The sequence below is a fragment of the Cavia porcellus genome, unplaced genomic scaffold, assembly GCF_034190915.1.
Source record: "Cavia porcellus strain 051 isolate PalLab524CR breed Dunkin Hartley unplaced genomic scaffold, mCavPor4.1 scaffold_8, whole genome shotgun sequence".
In the NCBI taxonomy this organism is placed as follows: domain Eukaryota; kingdom Metazoa; phylum Chordata; class Mammalia; order Rodentia; family Caviidae; genus Cavia; species Cavia porcellus.
The window spans coordinates 84,298,846-84,309,301 of NW_026947491.1; the positions used below are offsets into that span (position 1 = coordinate 84,298,846).

The following is a 10,456-nucleotide window of genomic DNA, read 5'->3' on the forward strand; positions in this document are numbered from 1 at the left end:
GTTCCTCTTATACCAAAAGTAGATAAAGTTATCAAGAGAAAATAAATAAATAGACATACTATTCCTCATGAACACAAAGGAAAACTTCTTAATGAAATTTATGCAAGCCACATATAACAACAAATAAAAAAATACAGTAATGGTCAAATGAGACTACCAGAGGAATAATGGTTTATCTTCCCAAATTCAATTAATGTAATTTTTTAAAAAATATCATCTCATTGGGCACAAGAAAAAAACCTAACAAAAATCTTACATCCATTCATGATTAAAACTCTCAGAAAACTAGGAGCAATTTTTTCACCTCTCAACAAACTAAGACAATTATTTCAATCTAATAAATAGCATCTACACTTATATCATACTTTATGAAAAAAAATATGCACGCTTTTCTCGTAAGACAGGGAACAGTGCTCTCTCAATACATCTTTGCAACATCTCAGTGGAGTCAAGGCCACAAACTAAAGCAAAAATGCATGAATTAATGAATGTGTGAAAATTTGGAAAGAAGTATAATTCTTTTATTCAAAGACTTGATCATCTAAATAAAAAAATAAGCAAAAGTTGACTGCTTTTTTGGTTAGAAAAGAATGATCTGAAAATCAAATTATGAAAACCGCTCCCAAGAACATCAACCATTATAAAATTCTTACAAATCAATCTAACAAAAGTAGTACAAGATTCATACACTGAAAATTCAGTTTTGGTAGACAGAAACTGGTATATACAAAGATATTTTATGTTCACAGATTAGAGATTCAATTTTGTAAATTTAGTGATTCTTCCCACCATGATACATGAATTACTGATCCTTCCCATAACTATGCATGGTAAATCCTATAAATCCTCAGGTGTTTTTGATAGAAACAGGAAAACTGATCTTAAATTTTATATGGAAGTGTAAAAGACATAAAATTGATTTTTTTAAAACACAGCATTTAAATTACCAATTTTTAACTGACTATAATTATCAAAACAGCATAGTACTGGATAAGGATAGGTACACCAATATATGAAATGGAATTGAAAGTCTAGAAATAAACCTATGTTCTGTTATCATTATTGATATTTTCCAAAGATGCTAACAAATTCAAAGAAAAAAGTCTTAAAGAGTGCCAAGATAACTGGCAATCACATTAAAAAAAACAGACCTTTATATTACATATGCATAGAGTAAATTCAACAGAGATCCTAGATCCAAATGAAAGTGCTTAAAAACAAAACAAAACAACCTACAAGAGAAAATCTTGATGACCTTGGATTAGGCAAAAATATTTTGTACATAAAATCAAAAGCATAAACTACAATAGGATGGACTTCATTAAAAACTTGTACGTCAAAAAACACCAGAAACAACAAGAAAACTCAAGCCACAGACTGGGTAAAAGAACTTTGTATACTATATCTAGTTTGTTTTTTTTTTAAAAAAAAAAAAAAAAAAAGCTTTTATCCAAGATATACAAAGAACTCTCTCAATGACATGTCATATGATCTAAAAACAAGAAATCAGAAAAAAAAAAAACCTGGCATTCTACCAAAGACAATTTAGGAAAAAGCTAATAGAAAAGATTTTACTATTGTTTAGAGAAATGCAAATTATAATCCCACTGCAATACTACTACATATCCACTAGAATGGCCATAATCAAAGATGGATTATACCAAATGCTGGTGAGGATGTGGAAAAAACTGGTTTCCCCCATACATTTTTGCTAGAAATATATTTTGAACAGGCACTTTGGAAAACGTTCTAGCAGTCTCTTAAAAAGTTTTTAAAAAGGGGCTGGAGGTTTAGCTCAGCGGCATAAGCGCCTGCCTTGCAAGCAGGCAGTCGTGAGTTCGATCCCTGGTACCGATAAAAAGGAAAAAGACAAAAAAAAAAAAAAAAAAAAAACAAGCTTACTATGCATACAACTCAACAATTCCACTCTTAAGAATCTACCCATGAGAAATGTATGTGCAGACAAAGATCTGTATACAGGTTTCCACACCAGCATTACTTGTTAATAGCCAAAAACTGGAAAGAATCCAAAAGCCCACCAACTGATAAATGGAAAAATAAAAATGTGGTGTGTCTATATACTACTCAGCAATCGATTAGAAAAAAATTACTGAGACATGCTACATGGATCAACCTCAAAAACATAAGTAAATGAAGTCAGATGCAAAAATCTGCAATGCAGTTTGATTCCATGTATGCAAAGATAAATTTATAGTGACAGCAAATGGTTACTGGAACTGAATATGGACACTGGATTAACTGCAAAATGAAACTAAGAAACTGAGGTGGGGGACTGACTAGTGACAATGTTTTAGATCTGTTTTATGATGATGGTTGTACAACTCTTCAAATTTATTAAAAACCACTAAACTGTACATTTACAATGTGTGATTTTAATGGTATGTAAATTTACTCATTAAAGCTATTAAAGACTGTTATCTCTTCCGAACCTTTGAAACTGTGATTATCAGATTGCTGCAATCAAGCCTGAATTCAGAGAACAGTCAAGCCGAAAGAATGAATCCAGGTTCTGAAACATGTCTCTGGGCCACTGAACTGACAATCCAAGAATAACCTCTGTCCAGACTTACGTGTGAGACAATACAATTTCCTTTCTTATTTTTTTTATTTTTGGTGGAGGTGCTAGTTACTGAACGCAGGACTCATATCTTGGGCAGGAATGCAACTCAGCTGTGTGTGTGTGTGTGTGTGTGTGTGTGTGTAACAGAAATAAGACCCTGGATGATTCAACCCCCAGCACCAGCAAGAAAAAGTCCTTTAAAAAATTAAATATTGGGGATTTAGCTCAGCGGCATTAAGCATTTGCCTTGCAAACACATAGTCACGAGTTTGATCCCTGGTCTAATAAAAAAAAAAGTTAACTATTAAAAAAAAATTATTAAATATTGTTGTTTGGCTCTGGTTGTTGTTTTTTATTTTTTGTTTGTTTGACTGATAGCCCTGTGACTTTTTTGTGCTTTTTTGTCCTTTAAAATTTAAAAAAAAATAAATTAAGTATTAAAAATTCTGAAGGAGGGGCTGGGGATTTAGCTCTGCGGCATAAGCGCCTGCCTTGTAAGCAGGCAGTCGTGAGTTCGATCCCCAGTACCGATAAAAAGGAAAAAGACAAAAAAAGAAAAAAATTCTGAAGAAGGGCTGAGGATTTAGCTCAGTGGTGTGTCTGCCTGGCAAGTGCAAGGTTGTAAGTTCACTGTGCAGTTCAGGCTGGCCTTGAGCTCACTTTGTAGCCTAGGCTGGTCTTGAACTCGCACCGATCCTCCTGCCTCAGCCTCCCAAGTGCTGGGATTACAGGCGTGAGCCACCACACCCAGCTTTAATGGATTCTTAATGATAAAGGAATTAAAAGAATATGATTAAGCATAAAAAAAGGGCAAGACAATAGGTGTTTGTAGTTCAGAAGAGTCTGCAAAATAGAATGGATGAAAATCATCCAATGATTGAGGCAAACATTACAACTTTCCTTCTGCAACTCTATGATTCTTGTGAAAAAAAGTATCATTTTACACATAAAGACAAGGACTAGAAACTTAACTGGGCTAAAAAGGCAAGTAGCTAGCAAAGTGATATACCCAAGAGCCTAAATTTTGACTCAGAAATCTGATTCCAATGCTTTCCTTTGTTTTGCAGCTAAACAAAGACTTTTCCTTTGCAAGTTCAGACCTTTGTAGAAGGAAGGCATCCTTCTATGGATGCGTCACACAGATGTTACATAATCCATGTTTCCTTGAGCGCCAATTTTAACCAACAAACTAAATGTGACAGGCACACTTTCCTCAGCTTCTTAATCTACTCCCTCCCCACTCTCTTTCTCCATCTATCCATTACATGCTGATGATACACTTTATTTTCTGATTCTACACACTCTCTCTAGGACTGTCATCAACATCCAGGATCTCAACTACCGGCACTGCTGGTGACTCCTGATTCTGTTGTGCCAACTCAAGAAACTTTTTCTCTCTAACTTTCTGACTCCCTCCCTCCAGGGTGAATACTTCTCTGTACACTCTCAAATTATACTCAGTAATACTACTGAATACTCCTCATAGTGTATTCCATTTGCAGTTCTAGTCAGGTGTCCTTCCTTGCATGCCAAGAATGCATTCTATTTACCTAAAGTATCTATCATGTTATATTACAGACTAGTACTTTATCCATTTCTCCCATCAGACAATAAGGTGCTTAATATCTTACTCTTAATATCCCCGGTGCCTCACACAGTGCAAGATACGTAACAAGTGCTCAAAAAATGACTAAACCTATGAACAGGAAAACCAGAAGTTGCTTAAAATTGGAATCATGAGGATTTAGTTCAGTGGCGTAAGCGCCTGCCTGGCAAGCGTGAGGTCGTGAGTTCGATCCCCTGTACCAAAAAAATGGAAGCATACGAGAAGCCTTCAGATTTATTTTTCAAATAAGAAAACAGGCTAAGAAAGATTAGGTGACTCAGCCAGTCAAGCCTTGGTCTCCTGAGTCACAATTCTCTTCCCACAAAATCACAGTACCTATTAAACTATGTTTACTGATTTAAGCGTGAAGAAGTAATACAACAAAAAACCCACGTCAGCTCCAATCACTCCAGTTCTCACTGACTTCACTGATTATACAATATTGATCTTATTACTTACTCAATTTTCTGTACTTTTTGTATGTCTTTCATATACACAATTCAACAAATAGTTATCATGCAACTTTACGTGAAAAACAATGTGCAAGTTTTGTCACTACTCCAAAAAATAAACTTAAGAGCCTATGTTATGCTCTTTAACAACCCCTGAAATATCTGCCTTAAACCAAAATGTGATTCAAGTCAGAGAGACAGGTTAAATGTGAGCACGAGAGAAAGGCACTGCAGCTTCACCAGCAAAATCCCCGTAGGCCACGCTACTGTTTTAACAGGTTGCTATGTTATACCGCAGTAGTGTTCCTGGGCAACAATTCTGAAACGAGGCTGGCAAGCTCACTCAAGAAACAACTGAATCTAACCTAGAGTTATACAAGGTACTGAGGCTCAGTTTCATTGTTGTTCAATTAAAGTAACTCTTTGTTTTAAGGCTTAAATACAAGATTCGTGATAAGATTATAAAAATTACCTGAAAATATTAAAGACATACTTTGAGAATGACAAGTGCTCTCCATCAGGGAATGGACAGGTTTAGGTTCTTCCTAACTCTGAAATTTAATCCAAAAATAATCTGTAGTCACAATATACAGAAAGCAAGTTACTAGGTGTTTTGTTCTTAATTTCTTTCATCCTGGATTACAACTCAAACAGTACAAAACTTGACAGCCAGTGGTTTCTGCATGATCTAGCGAACAATCCTAATTTAAAAGATAAACTTCCATAATTCTTCATTTATGAGGGCAAAATGAATATAGCGACATAATTTCATAAATTAAGTCTCTACTTGGTTAAAGAGTAGGGTGGGAAGGAGTAAACTAAGGAGATGAGAATGTAAGGAGGGTGTAAGAGAAGGAAGAGAGAAAGAGAAAGGGATTCTTTTTTTTTTTAAACTAAGAGTCTACTAAGGAAGAACCAGGAAATTGATCGGACTCCCCAAGGCCACATGGGAACAGTGCCAGCATTCCTCAGGGAGTCTTTACTGCTGGTATTATCAGAGGAATTTCTCCAATATTCACTTTCTAGGAACTGAACCTCTCCTGATGCAAATGAACCCCCTCTTTAATCAATTCCCCCTTCTTATGGTTTACTATTGCCCTTCCTTCAACAGTTACTTCCCCTCTCAATAATGTTCTTACTTCCACTATGTCACAGAAGGGCTGAAAAAAAGTAGAAATGCACATTCATTGTCTTTATGAAACATTTATTCAGCAACTTCTGTTTGGAAAAAAAAACACCAAAGCTCATAGCGACAGGTTGCCCTGCTCTTAAAGGAACTTATAGTTAAGAAGACAAAAAAGATAAAATAACACAGTATATCAAGTATGACAAATATGTACTACAGAATTTCAGAGGTCAAGGTGGAGCTGAATTTGTAGGAATTTACATTTTAAGAAAGAAGAGGAGAAACTGTAAAAGAGGTAAAACAACATCATGACTAATACAGGAAAAGGCACATGGCGGTCTTAGAGACAGTGGGGGCGACAGTCTGGAGAAAGACATGTTTTCCATTAAGAAGATGACGCTGGAAACGCAAGATGAGGGGATTTTGAAGATTTCATCAAAAGCTGAGAGCCTCAGTTAGGAGGACATTTCCTAAACACACACACTCTCTCTCTCTCCCCGCAAAAGTACCACACAGTTAAATAATGTAAAAAAATTATTTACTGAGGCTAATACATTATGTATGACAAAACTCAAGTCAAATTCACTCACTTTAGGTAGAGATACTACCCAGAAGGAAAACAAATCTGACAATTCACTAGTTTTTCACTTTAAACTTCTCAAGCTTCCGGGACAGAATACTGATTTCTAATTATTAAGGATTTATCACACAAGTCAGTCTAGATTTCCTTCCAATTCTCAGTCTCACCCAATTTCTGAATATTTCATTAATTCAACATCAGCAAATGAAAGGGTTAAGAGTGTTAGAACTAAATATTGATTTTGGAAATATGATGGGGCAGTAGTGGCAAACCTATGGCACACATATTACTGTATTTTTCTTTTAAGACAAAAGATATTAATGTACGAGTTGCTTTTTATAAACTAAACAATCAGAATTCAATTTAATTGCAGTGTTGGCACTTCGCAGTACATACGTGGGTCTTGGATTAAAGTCTGTACACGGGGTCTCTAAAAAGTTCACCATCACTGTAGTAGGTATGATACAGACTTGATGTCCCAATCCCCAATACTAATAGCTTCGTTTCTATCACTGTCTCAACTTTTCCCACATACATACTTACCTGAAAGGTTATTGCATTCAAAAGATAATTTAAACAGTGCTCTGAAACCTTAACAATTTGCCATACAAATTACACCATTATGGATTCAATGAGTGGAGAAAGACTGAAGTTACCAGCTAGAGGGAGAGAGGAGGGGCACAGAGGATGGAAAAAAAGGAATTAAGATGTGCTATGTATGTGAACACAAGAAATATAAACATTATGTACTGCAAATGTACTGATGAAAAATAAAAAATTTTAAAAACAGCTTGTAAATAAGCAATGTTTCAAGTTCTCAAAGGCTGCATATCATCTAAATAGCTTTATGCTGCTGTTACTTCAAACTATTCCCAAAGATAGTCCGTGTACTTTGGTTAGAAAAAGAAAATTCTCAGAGAAATGCTCAACATCCTCAGTCCTAAATAGCCAAAATTGGCAACTCAAACCCATATAAAACTCTTGAGTGTAACAATGAAATACAATACACTGACAATTCTAAACAAAATGTGTTTGAAACATAACTTTAATACAAAAGGTGACTAACTGTAACCAACAGGTAACCTCATTAATTTACAGAATTCTGAACCCTGATAATTGTAGGATAAATACTTTACAGTGTATTCTACTTGAATATTGGAATTGTTTACAGTGCTGTTGCTTGGAAACAGAAGCACTCCTTTAACAACCTACTCAGTTCTAAACCTATTCCAGTACTTTGTACTCAATCCAAACACTAGGAATCCATATAGTAAAAAAATCACAAGTTTCTCATAACCCTAGATCTCCTTATCTCTGACATTTGAAATGACTCCATCATTGTAAGTAATAAAAAGCTTTTAAAGTACTACTTGTCAATAAACATTTTTAAGAGCAAAATGTATTATTCTGGTCAAAAGCTGGACAATGAGAATTTATCGAAGTATCCACTCAATCCCAAAATACACTAAGATAGTTCAGATGTTATCACAATAATATCACCAAACATCACTACAAAACTTGTCTTCGAAGCTATGGAAAAGGATAGCACAGCGTGTTCATCACAAATTAAACTGGGGATGCCATCCATCCAGCCAATTCCTCAACTGGCTACCCAACACTCAAGCGAATCAAAAACCTCCATTCGGACTTCCACGTGCTCGCCCCTGGCTCCAAAACACAGGCTCTGACGACTTGAAGAGGAAAAAGACCAGACCTGGAGGGGAGTCAAGGTCAGGTTACGGGGGTCTGGGAGCTATGAGTGCCCAGAGCCGCAGGAGACAGCGTCCCCAGAAGGACAGGCTACGTACCAGACTCACACATGGTCCCTGCAACGCGCGCGCACACAACTTAGCAGAGACCGGTGTCCTGGGCGCACTCGCCACCGGGGGACACTTCCGCGATTCCAACCAGCCGCAGCCACTCCACTGTGCTCGCGGAGGCATTGGGGCTGCGGGACACGCTCCCCCAGCCAGGGTGCAGCCCAGCCTGCCACGCCCGGCGTGGTCCCGGCGGCCGAGGGCTAGGAGGGCCGCGCGGGACCCTCGCGCTCGCGACAGTAAGATAAACTCAGGTTTCCAGGGAGAGCGCCGCGGCAGGGCAACAGAAGAAAGCCCGCTCCTCGCCACCTCGGCGAGCCGACCTCTGCGGGTGAAGTGCCTAGCCCCCGCGCACACTTGCGGCCGGGGCCCCCGCTGCCCGCGGCCTGTCTGTCACCTCCCGCGCCCGGAGCGCGCCGGTCTCAAGCTGGGCGGTGCGCGAGGCAGGAAGTCCCGCCCCCGCGTGACGTCACAGGGCCGCGCACGCGCCGCCGGTGGAGCCGTTGGAGGCGGGATGCGAGCAAACTGCCGCGGGCAGGCTGCTGGCTAAGGCGGCAGCCGTGAGCGCCGGCGGCCTCCCGGAGGCTCCAGGGAATCGCGGGAAGACCCCCGAGTCCCTGGAAGTCCTCACCTCAAAGAGCCGAAGCGACGCGCCTCCACAAGAAGGTGTCTCCGCGCGACGCGGCATCCGCTTCCATCTGCGGCGCGTCCCGCGCTGCTTCTCCTCGAAGGATTCCAGTGCGGCGGTGCTAGTGTCTGCGCAGGCATGTTTTCCAGCTCCCGGACTCTTCTACTACTCACGCCAGCCCGGGGGCATCAATCCTCTAAGGGGTAGTTGGTTCACCTGGTCAGGAGGGAGCCCGCAGTCAGGCCCAGGATCCAGGAGTTTGTCCCTCCCGCTTCAAATCTCAGGGCCTAGGGGAGCATGGTAACTACTGTCTTCAGGCCATAGAGGTAGAAGGCCACCAGCTCTGACAGTATTGTTTGTAACGAAGAAATGAAATTGCGAAGGATTCATCTTTTCAGAATAGGTGGTAAGAGAAACAGCCACCTTCTCTCCTTCCGCATTTGTTCAGTGCCTTATTTTGTGTTGGGATTTTGATTTTCACTATGTTTAAGTCAACCTTCTTTTTACCTGCCCTCGTACTATATTCAGGTCCTTTAGAAGAGCAAATGAAATGTGATCCTTTGTTGAAAGAAAAGACCATCAGAAAGGATAACCAGTGTTACTGGATGAATTTTATGAATAAGATGTGAGAGCTACATAATAAACCAGAAATTGTTGCTTGCATACTTAGTATTAATAACAAGAACCCACATCTGATAAGCACTTATGTATTGGGTACTGGAGCACTTTTTCAGATCTGCCCTTTCCTAGCTCTCTAAAATAAGTTCAATTATTTCTATATCAGTTTCCCAGAGCCATTACTTATTAAACGTTGAAGCCAGACAACTCCAGAAGGCCTGGTAGTAATCAGCAAGCTGTACATTGTAAATCTGTGTTCAGTGAGAAGATCATTGGAAAAATGACTACTCAATGAAAAAGCTTTACATCTTATTTCTCATACCAGAATAAATGCTAGAGGACTTGCAGGGTGAAACTAATATACAGATGGGAGAAAAATCAAGTGATTGTACTCCTGAGGTTACCTAGGCCTTTTCCAAGTATGAAACAAGAACTAGGAACTAAAAGAGAAGAAAATGGTAAAATTTAACCACAAAAGAATTGTAACTTGCATACAAAGTTGAAAACTGCATCATTTGCAAAAAAAAAAATATTCTTAGGATACAAAGAGTTCTTGCAAAATCAGTTAAAAATTTAAATATCCAAAAAAAATTTAAATATCCTGAATAATAAAAATAGGCAAGTGATATAAGAGACATTCTTAAGCAAAGTAAAACATCCAACTAATAAAAGATAACTTTCAAAGTGATCTTTTCTATCAGTATTGGTATGGGTGTGGGAATACAATTCTTACAGTGCGGTGCGAAGATGAAATTGGTACAACCTTGTGTACCAAAATTTGAAATATGCATTAGTTTTTGCCCACAAATGTCATTTCTTAGGCATTAAGGAAAAAGAGTTACAAAGATAATTGTTTGAGATGACTTTTTTTATATAATACATAAATACCTCTAGAAATTACATCACTAGAACACAGGAAAATTATGGTGCCTGCATACAATGAAATGTTCAACCCACTAAAAACAATGTTTTAAATTTCATTTACATAAAAATGCATCCAGGGAACACAGGCTGGGTTTTCCCTAAGAAAAAGCAGCCTACAAATTAG

The 10,456-nt window shown here is 38.4% G+C and overlaps 1 protein-coding gene across 2 annotated transcripts in view; it reads right to left on the minus strand.

Annotated features, from left to right (window-relative positions):
* The window catches only part of Cep83 (centrosomal protein 83), a 137,255-nt gene extending 128,658 nt beyond the window's left edge, over positions 1-8,597 (minus strand). The window contains exon 1 of one of the 2 annotated variants that reach the window (XM_063255307.1): positions 8,154-8,597. The gene's annotated coding sequence lies outside the window, so the exon portion shown is untranslated. The remainder of the gene's footprint in view (positions 1-8,153) is intronic. The other variant, XM_003476275.5, reaches the window with a different exon arrangement.
* Positions 8,598-10,456: the final 1,859 nt, after the last annotated feature.